Genomic DNA, 10,818 nt, shown 5'->3' on the forward strand with positions numbered 1-10,818 from the left:
GCTAGCTGCATAGTTAGTTATTTACCTATCATCTGAGAGGCTGCGTTTAAGTTACATACAGTGCCTTCGGAAAGTATTCAGACCCCTTGTCTTTTTACACATTCGTTACATTACAGCCTTATTCTAAAATGAATTAAAAAAAAGAAAATCCTCAGCAATCTACACACATTACTCCATAATGACAAAGTGAAAACAGGATTTTAGAAATTTTTGCAAATGTATTTGTCACAAGTATCTTCGTCTTCTGACGATAATGCGAAATCGTCATCAGAAAAGGTAGACCAATACGCAGCAGGTGTGCAGTTGTTCATTTTGAACATTTAATTAAATCAACACGAATACAAAAACAACAAACAAGAAAACGAACGATAAACTGACAGTCTGCAAAGCATAGGCTCAACACAGAACAATCACCCACAAAAACTCAAACACAAACACACCCTAATATATGGGACTCTCAATCAAAGGCAGATAGACAACACCTGCCTTCAACTGAGAGTCCCAACCCCAATTAACCAAACATAGACATACACTCACTAGACTCCACATAGAACTACCTAGACATAAACCAAAACCCGGAAATACTAAATCAAACACCCTTTACACAAACACACCACCCCGAACAACATAAAACAAATACCCCCTGCCACGCCCTGACCAAACTACAAAACAATTAACCTTATATACTGGCCAGGACGTGACAGTATTAAACCTTAAAAACAGAAATACCTTATTTTCTTAAGTATTCAGAACTTTTGCTATGAGAATCGAAATTGAGCTCAGGTGCATCCTGTTTCCATTGATCATCCTTGAGATGTTTCTACAACTTGATTGGAGTCTACCTGTGCTAAATTTAATTGATTGGGCATGATTTGGAAAGGTACACGCCAGTCTATATAAGGTCCCACAGATGACAGTGCATGTCAGAACAAAAACCAAGCAATTTTGTCTAACGAATTGTCCGTAGAGCTCCGAGACAGGATTGTGTCGAGGCACAGATCTGGGGAAGGGTACCAAAACATTTCTGTAGCATTGAAGGTCCCCAAGAACAGTGGCCTTCATCATTCTTAAATGGAAGAATGGAAGATGTTTGGAACCACCAAGACTCTTCCTAAAGCTGGCCGCCCGGCCAAACTGAACAATCGGGGGAGAAGGGCCTTGGTCAGGGAGTTGACCGAGAACATGATTATCACTCTGACAGAGCTCTTTTTCCACAAAATGTGGAAAAAGTCAAGGGGTCTGAATATTTTCTGAAGGAACTCTATATGCAGCTGAGCAATTGATAAATGCAACGTGATAACACCTGATTAGCCTAATCTTAGGATTTTTTGGCTTTTGGACAAATGTTTGCCTAAAAGATCACACATTGAAGTTTTATCACAAAAGCTGAGGGAAACTCATATGGAGACTTTAGTGCACCACCAGTAAACATATCTTTCAGAAGTACCCGCTGTATGTGATAGTATACTCCTTATGCAGTTGTGTTTCAGTCACTTTTGTCATTTTGCACAGTGGTGTTGTGGCCATTCACTTCTTAATCCCAAAAATGCAAAAAATGCGTGTCAAAGTAGTGAAGTGGAGGTATACACCGTATCAATTAATAAGGCTGATGGAACAGATCAGAAAGTTTAGTTTAAAATGTTGATAAACTATTATTTCTTCACATTTTAAGTGCAGGATTTGTGCATGGCGGTAGGCCTATGCGCAAATGTTCCAAATCATGGACAGAAATGTAGAAAGGGGAGATCTAAAGATGCAACAACTACACTATATATACAAAAGTATGTGGACACCACTTCAAATTAGTGTATTTGGCTATTTAAGTCACAGCCATTGCTGACAGGTGTATAGAATCGAGCACACAGCCATGCAAACTCCATAGACAAACATTGGCAGTAGAAAGGCCTTACTGAAGAGCTCAGTGACTTTCAACGTGGCCCCTCTGGAAGCACAAGAACTGTTCATCGGGAACTTCATGAAATGGGTTTCCATTGCCGAGCAGCCGCACACAAGCCTAAAATCACCATGCGCAATGCAAAGCGCTGGCTGGAGTGGTGTAAAGCTCACTGCCATTGGATTCTGGATCAGTGGAAATGCGTTCTCTAGAGTGATGAATCATGCTTCATTATCTGGCAGTCTGAGTTTGGTGGATGACAAGAGAATGCTACCTGCCCGAATGCTTAGTGCCAACTGCAAAGTTTGGTGGAGGAGGAATAATGGTCTGGGGCTGTTTTTCATGGTTCAGGTTAGGCCCCTTAGTTCCAGTGAAGAGAAATCTTAACGCTACAGCATGCAATGCCATTCTAGACGATTCTGTGCTTCCAACTTTGTGGCAACAGTTTGGGGAAGGCCCTTCCCTGTTTCAACATGACAATGCCCCTATGCACAAAGCGAGGTCCATACAGAAAGGGTTTGTTGAGGTTGGTGTGGAAGAACTTGACAGGCCTACACAGAGCACTGACCTCAACCCCATTGAACAACTTTGGGATTAATTGGAACGCCGACTGAGAGCCAGGCCTAATCGCCCAACATCAGCGCTCAACCTCACTAATGCTCTTGTAGCTGAATGGAAGCAATTCCCCGCAGCAATGTTCTAATCTAACATCTAGTGTAAAGCCTTCCCAGAAGAGTGGACGTTGTTAAAGCAGCAAAGGGGGGACCGACTCCATATTAATGCCCATGATTTTGAAATGAGATGTTCGACGAGCAGGTGTCCACATACTTTTGGTCATGTAGTGTAACATGGGTTGCTAATATGACTAGGATAATGGCTTTTGCTGCTAGACATTGAAAGAAAGTTGAAAGAAAACCAGTAGAACAGGAGAATATTTATAAAAATAATTGCCTCCACATTTCTATGATGGGATTTTGGCTATAGGCTACTTTGAAGCAAGGAAAGACATGCCTTATAATATGAAGTAAAACCACCAGGCTTCAAACAATTAAGGAACAGGAAAAATATAGATGCTAATGATAGGCCTAACAGTCTTTTGGTAGATGGAAAGGCTTTCCCAAAAACCTTCTCAATTAAATGTTATCTTGCTACAAAGTGGCCTATACCTATCTGGCAGAATGATATCATGATTATTTGCATCAATCCAGTGGCCATTTGTTGTGCAAACTCCATCTCATGTGCTACAGAAACACCGCTAACCAAACAACAGTGATAGGTGCCTGCACAGTTAAATGAAAGGGTAACTATACCATTTTTTTTTCAAGTCTTAGATTTTCCCCAGATCTAAAAAGTAGTCTCCTGATGTGGTTTAAGCATTGTTATGGACTTAAAACATACAATTTCATTGTTTTCTATTAAAAAAAGTGAGTGAAAACCTGAAACAATTAGAAAAAAATCTGAAACCTGTGAATTTTTTACTCATTTATCTGTTTCAATAGTAGACCTATTTTTAGCTGACTTTGGATGGCCTGACTGTGAAAGAACAATATGGGATTTACAGTGCATTCGGAAAGTATTCAGACCCATTGACTTTTTACACATTTTGTAACGTTACAGCCTTATTCTAAAATGGATATAAAAAGAAAAATCCTCATCAATCTACACACAATACCCCACAATGACAAAGTAAAAACAAGTTTACATTTCTTTTTGCAAATGTATTAAAACTTAAAAACAGAAATACATTATTTACATAAGGGAAAAAGGGATTAGCGAAAAAAACAAACAATTTAATACATTTTAGAATAAGGCTGTAACGTAACAAAATGTGGAAAAAGTCAAGGCGTCTGAATACTTTCCGAATGCACAGTATACATTTATGTGATTTAGAGTGTATGTCACTGTTTCTCATATAATTTTTCACATATGGTACCTTTCCTTCACCGGGCGAGCCTTTTGTGATTTTTTTGCTAAATTAGCCTATTCCCACTTCTCCAGGCACAACTACATCACTGATTTAGCACTTTCTTAGCCCAGGATTCAATTCATAGCGCAACGCACTGGACAGCCGACAATGGGGCTTTAAATGGCATTTTCCCTGATGTTCGCAGAGATCATTCACATTCACGGTAAACGCTGTGCATGTCAAGCAGGCTGAAACATTGAATCCAGGCCTTAGACGCATCTGGTCTGTATCTGCTATTGTTTCCTTTTGCAATCTGACCTTATTATCACAGAGATAACACATCTCTGCCTGCAATAGTTGTTTTCATGGGAACACAGGCTCTGACTTTGGATCATGGACATTCCTCTCTCTCTTTCCAACTGTGATAGTTAAACCACTTTTGGCCCAAATACATTTCCCAGAAGAGGTTGAAGATATAAAAACATGATTTTCACATTATCTTTTCTTCCTTTCTTCACAGAGGACCTTATCATTATCACAACAATGAAATGATGCAATTAGCTGAAATATTGACCAAAAAGCTACAAGCTATTTCAGAAGCTAAGTCTGAGTAAGGAATTAATAGCTTCTAGTCTGAGCGATACAGTGACTACAGCTAAATTACTGTGGTTGACGACAGATATAATTGTTCACATGTGATTAAATGTATGCAGATACATAAACAAACATTAGGCAGATATGTATTCTCACCAGATGTCAAATTAATTGGTTCTTTGACTGATGATATTAGTGCTTGTGTCTATTAACAAATCTTGTATTAATTAACATGTTTCTGACTGCTTTATAAAGATTATTACGCACGCATTTACTGAATATACTACTCAGTAAGGACAGAATCCTTTAGATGTGTGGTAATTGAATCGTGCATCGATGTCAATGGGAGATTTGCCCCAACATTTTCAGGGACAGTTCTAGCCAGGTACAAAGCACGAAAAGCAGTGTCTGTCCTCAGTGTAATGTACCTTCATCTTTAGTAAAAAAAAATTGATGATGTTTCCCAATGAAAATATCGTAAAATCAAACCTAGCTAAAATCCATGTCAGAAAGTAGCTGTATGGCAGTATAGTATATCAGTCCCCTGGAACAAGCAGTCTTTTTGGCTTGGTGAAACAACGTGACTGAAATTCCCACATTGGTAAACAGCAAGAATAATGTGCCCGTTGAAAATGTAATAACTGATGGACTGGATATGTTTTATTTCCAGCAAGTGCGGAAGTTCTCTGTTATAAAGTAGAAAAAAGGTTAGTATTCCATTATTCATGAAAAATACCTTAGAGTACATGACAACACATTTAGCCGCTGGGCAAATTGTAACACGGAAACATGCAAATACACCAAACTGAGGAATCAGTTGATCTACATTTTAGAATTGTTTTGAATGGCAGACTAGCTAAATTCCCAACTTGGTGTGTTGCAACTGACATCTGGACCAATTAGGAGCCTCACAAGAATGTACGCAGATGAAACTTTTAAAACATTGTGCAATATCAACTGTGGTCAGTCTCATTGCTGAGTAACATAAATAGCCTAGTAGGTAGGTCGAGATGTTCCTTCAACAAAGGAGTTGAACGAACATGAAATAATGCTCTTGACCATTGAACAACTTTTGATTTGATTTGTTAGTATCACTCACTCAACATCCCAACACTTTTTTATTCTGCCACTCTCTCCCGTTCTTTCATTGACTCAACCTTATGCATTGTATTGGAGTGGGTGAAATTCTTGCAGCCATCACTGATTCACGTAACTGTTGCTGGTGAGATATGGCATGTATATATGTATGTGTGCGTGCAGATGATGTGAATCAATGTATGGGGATGACAGACTGTACTGTAGGAGAGGAGAGAGGGCAGGGAATTAAGCCAATCTGACATGTTTAGCATAGTATTTTACCGCACCCCCACTCTCCAACGATCTTCACCTCTCCTTCCTCACTCCCTACCCAGAGACCACACAACATGCATTGCATACGAGAGTAACTCTCTCACACAGGCCAGGCCCCAGCCCCTGTAGCTGTTCTCATGTGTCAATTATCTCGTGTAGACAGGCAGACAAATTCAAATATATTTTTTCCCACTAATTGGTATTTTTAACGATCACATCAGATCTTTTCGCATCAGATCTTTTCAGAACTGATCTGATGGCCAACACACCAATTAGTGAAAAATTATCTGAATTGTCTGTCTAAACTGTCTAGATGCAGCCCAAAAGACAGACGGGGTCAGATTCTGTCAGTTGGAGGCAGTGTGGTAGAGGGAGGATTTTAATCCATGTTACTAGTGATGGTTGTTTGGATGCATGTCAGAAAATTGAATTGTTTATGTGCAGTTGTGCACACACTCAATAATGCATTTACTGCAGTGCAAATTTGATTGAATTTCTAGCCAGACATAGACATGCTCTGCCTCTTCACCCCTGTGAAGCCTAGTCACAGCGGGAGTGTGTGGCTGGGAGATAACGAGGCTTGTCGAGCACCCTTGATAGCCATGCTACGATAAGATCCAGTTGCTGTCCATCAGGCCAGCTTGTAGCACTGGCTGTCATGAGCATCCAAGGAAATCTGTCAACAGCACAGGCTTGTCATATCACTGCCATTACACAGGCAGCATCTGCACAAACAGGTCCTTCGGAGGATTCATCACACTGTTAATATACAGCTAAAGTCAGAATTGTACATACATCTTAGCCAAATACATTTAAACATCTAATCCTTGTAAAAATTCCCTGTCTTAGGTCAGTTAGGATCACCACATTATTTTAAGAATGTGAAATGTCAGAATAATAGGAGAGAGAATGATTTAATTCAGCTTTTATTTCTTTCATCACATTCCCAGTGGGTCAGAAGTTTACATACACTCAATTAGTATTTGGTAGCATTGCCATTAAATTGTTTAACTTGGGTCAAACGTCAAACAAATTTTCTATGGGATTGAGGTCAGGGCTTTGTGATGGCCACTCCAATACCTTGACTTTGTTGTCCTTAAGCCATTTTGCCACAACTTTAGAAGTATGCTTGGGGTCATTGTCCATTTGGAAGACCCTTTTGCGACAAAGCTTTAACTTCCTGAGTGATGTCTTGAGATGTTGCTTCAAAATATCCACATAATTTTCCATCCTCATGATGCCATCTATTTTGTGAAGTGCACCAATCCGTCCTGCAGCAAAGCACCCCCACAACATGATGCTGCCACCCCGTGCTTCATGGTTGGGATGGTGTTCTTCGGCTTGCAAGCATCCCCCTTTTTCCTCCAAACGTAACGATAGTCATTATGGCCAAACAGTTCTATTTTTGTTTCATCAGACCAGAAGACATTTCTCCAAAAAGTACAATTTTTGTCCCCATGTGCAGTTGCAAAACGTAGAATGGCTTTTTGATGGTGGTTTTGGAGCAGTGGCTTCTTCCTTGCTGAGCGGCCTTTCAGGTTATGTCGATATTGGACTCGTTTTACTGTGGATATAGATACTTTAGTACCTGTTTCCTACAGCATCTTCACAAGGTCCTTTGCTGTTGCTCTGGGATTGATTTGCACTTTTCACACCAAAGTACGTTCATCTCTAGGAGACAGAACACGTCTCCTTCCTGAGCGGTATGACGGCTGCATGGTTCCATGGTGTTTATACCTGAGTACTATTGTTTGTGCAGATGAACGTGGTACCTTCAGGCGTTTGGAAATTGCTCCCAAGGATGAACCAGACCTTTTTTTTTAGGTCTTGGCTGATTTCTTTTGATTTTCCCATGATTTCAAGCAAAGACACACTTAGTTTGAAGGTAGGCCTTGAAATACATCCACAGGTACACCTCCAATTGACTCAAATTATGTCAATTAGCGTATTAGAAGCTTCTAAAGCCATGACATCATTTTCTGGAATTTTCCAAGCTGTTTAAAGACACAGTCAACTTAGTGTATGTAAACTTCTGACCCACTGGAATTGTGATACAGTGAATTATAAGTGAAATAATCTGTCTGTAAACAATTGTTGGAAAAATTACTTGTGACATGCACAAAGTAGATGTCCTAACTGACTTGCCAAAACTATAGTTTGTTAACAAGACATTTTTGGAGTGGTTGAAAAACGAGTTTTAAATGGCTAGGGGGCAGTATTTTCACAGCTGGATAAAAAATGTACCCGATTTAATCTGGTTACTACTCCTGCCCAGTAACTAGAATATGCATATAATTATTGGCTTTGGATAGAAAACACTCCAAAGTTTCTAAAACTGTTTGAATGGTGTCTGTGAGTATAACATAACTCAAATGGCAGGTCAAAACCTGAGAGATTCCTTTACAGGAAGTGGCCTGTCTGACCATTTATTGTCTTTCTTTGACATCTCATTCCATTACAAAGGATCTCTGCGGTAACGTGACACTTCCCACGGCTCCAATAGGCTCTCAGAGCCCGGGAAAAACCTGAATGTCGTCATTCCAGCCCCAGGCTGAAACACATTATCGCCTTTCTCAAGTGGCCGATCAAGGGACTGTGGGCTTAGGCGCGTGCACTGGCCGCCCCCGTCTTTGTGTTTTTTCCTCTGTTTACCGAAAAGGAGATTCCCGGTCGGAATATTATCGCTTTTTTACGAGATAAATTGCATAAAAATTGATTTTAAACAGCAGTTGACATGCTTCGAAGTACGGTAATGGAATATTTAGAATTTTTTTGTCACGAATTGCGCCATGCGCACGACCCTGATTTACCATTTCGGATAGTTTCTGGAACGCATGAACAAAAACGCCGCTATTCGGATATAACGATGGATTATTTTGGACCAAACCAACATTTGTTATTGAAGTAGCAGTCCTGGGAGTGCATTCTGACGAAGACAACAAAAGGTAATCAAACTTTTGTAATAGTAAATCTGATTTTGGTGAAGGCTAAACTTGCCGGGTGTCTAAATAGCTAGCCCGTGATAGCTGGGCTATGTACTTAGAATATTGCAAAATGTGCTTTCACCAAAAAGCTATTTTAAAATCGGACATATCGAGTGCATAGAGGAGTTCTGTATCTATAATTCTTAAAATAATTGTTATGCTTTTTGTGAACGTTTATCGTGAGTAATTTAGTAAATTGTTAGTAAATTCCCCGGAAGTTTGCGGGGGGTATGCTAGTTCTGAACGTCACATGCTAATGTAAAAAGCTGTTTTTTGATATAAATATGAACTTGATTGAACATAACATAGGTGTGTCATCTGATGAAGATCATCAAAGGTTAGTGCTGCATTTAGCTGTCTTCTGGGTTTTGGTGACATTATATGCTAGCTTGAAAAATGGTTGTCTGATTATTTCTGGCTGGGTACTCTGCTGACATAATCTAATGTTTTGCTTTCCTTTTTGAAATTGGACAGTGTGGTTAGATAAAGGAGAGTCTTGTCTTTAAAATGCTGTGAAATAGTCATATGTTTGAAAAATTGAAGTTTTTGTATTTTTGAGAAATTTGTAATTCGCGCCACGCCTATCATTGGCTATTGGAGCAGGTGTTCCGCTGGCGGAACGTCTAGATGTAAGAGGTTAATGACTCCAACCTAAGTATATGTAAACTTCTGACTTCAACTGTATGTCAGGTTGATGAAACAGGGAAAATATCTCTCTAATCACCCCCAAACTGAACACTTCTGAAGGTGTGACTCAGTGACTCAGTGCCCTGTACTAAATGTCTGGGGGGAAAAAAACCTACACGTACAGTACACTGTTACAGAACTGGACTGGTCTTGATATTGGAATCAGTCTTGTGTGTCTAATGATAGCTCTCTCATGGCACAGTCCCATAATTACAGTGGTTGGTTGAAACAATCATGGGTGATCTTAGAGAACACGATGTGCTACATAGTACATACTATGAAATTAAGCCATTCAATATGCAGTCAGTTGCACGTAGGACTAGGCTATGGTCTTTAGAATATCATTTTGAAAAGAAAGGATTGACCATGTTGTGCTCCTACTGTTTTGATGTTCTACAAGGTAGTTCCCCTCGTCCTTCTCCACCTCTGTTCATTGGATAAAATGGGTTACAAAGGAGTCTTTTGTTCAAATCAAATATAATCTGCCTCTTTGTGTTATCAGCAGACTTGCTGGTAATGACACAACACAATGGTGCATATTCATGTTGTAATTGTATGCTACCTGGCTCTATTTCCGATTAGATATAATTTTTCCGTGTTGCTTTTGGGGTCTTTTCTATTCTCAGCACCGAAGGAAAATGACAACATGGTGGCTATTGTTTGAATGCTAACCTGCTGAGGTGTCTTTCGTTGTTTCTATATACTGTAATGCAATCCTGTTAGGTATGAGGACAAGCTACTTAAGGCGCAGATAAGACCTTTTTGTCTCCTGCTTCTCCAACTCCCCAGGGGTCCAGGTCGACTTATATATTAGCGTGTTTTTTCTCCAAACTGAATGAAGGAACACTCTTGCAGTTAATTGCCTCCTCCCCTAAGACTTGACAAGAATGCATGCTTCATTTAAACAGAGGTTCGAAATGTATCCCAATTCAATGTGATGAGTGTCTTTCTTCTGTAATATGTTGGGCCCCCTTTGATTTAGTCATATCATCTGAATGGTCAAAATGGTCAAAATGATCTAGAGTAGTGCTTCCCAACCTTAGTCCTTGAGTACTCCCAACAGTACTGTCACGTCCTGACCAGTAATAAGATTATTTGCTATTGTAGTTTGGTCAGGACGTGGCAGAGGGTATTTTGTTTATGTGTGTCGGGGTGATGGTTTATGTAGTGGGTTGTTTGATTTATGATTTCAGGGTTTTTTGGTCACTGCTGTATGTTAGTCTATTTCTATGTTCTTTCCAGTTAGTCTGTTTCTATGTGTAGTTAATTGGGGTGTGGACTCTCAATTGAAGGCAGGGGTTGTCTAGTTGCCTTTGATTGAGAGTCCCATATATTAGGGTGTGTTTGTGATTTGTGGGAGGTTGTTTCGTGTTTAGCTGTCTATGCCTGACAAGACTGTTTTT

This window comes from Salmo salar, chromosome 11 (genome assembly GCF_965601325.2).
Source record: "Salmo salar chromosome 11, fSalSal1, whole genome shotgun sequence".
Classification (NCBI taxonomy): domain Eukaryota; kingdom Metazoa; phylum Chordata; class Actinopteri; order Salmoniformes; family Salmonidae; genus Salmo; species Salmo salar.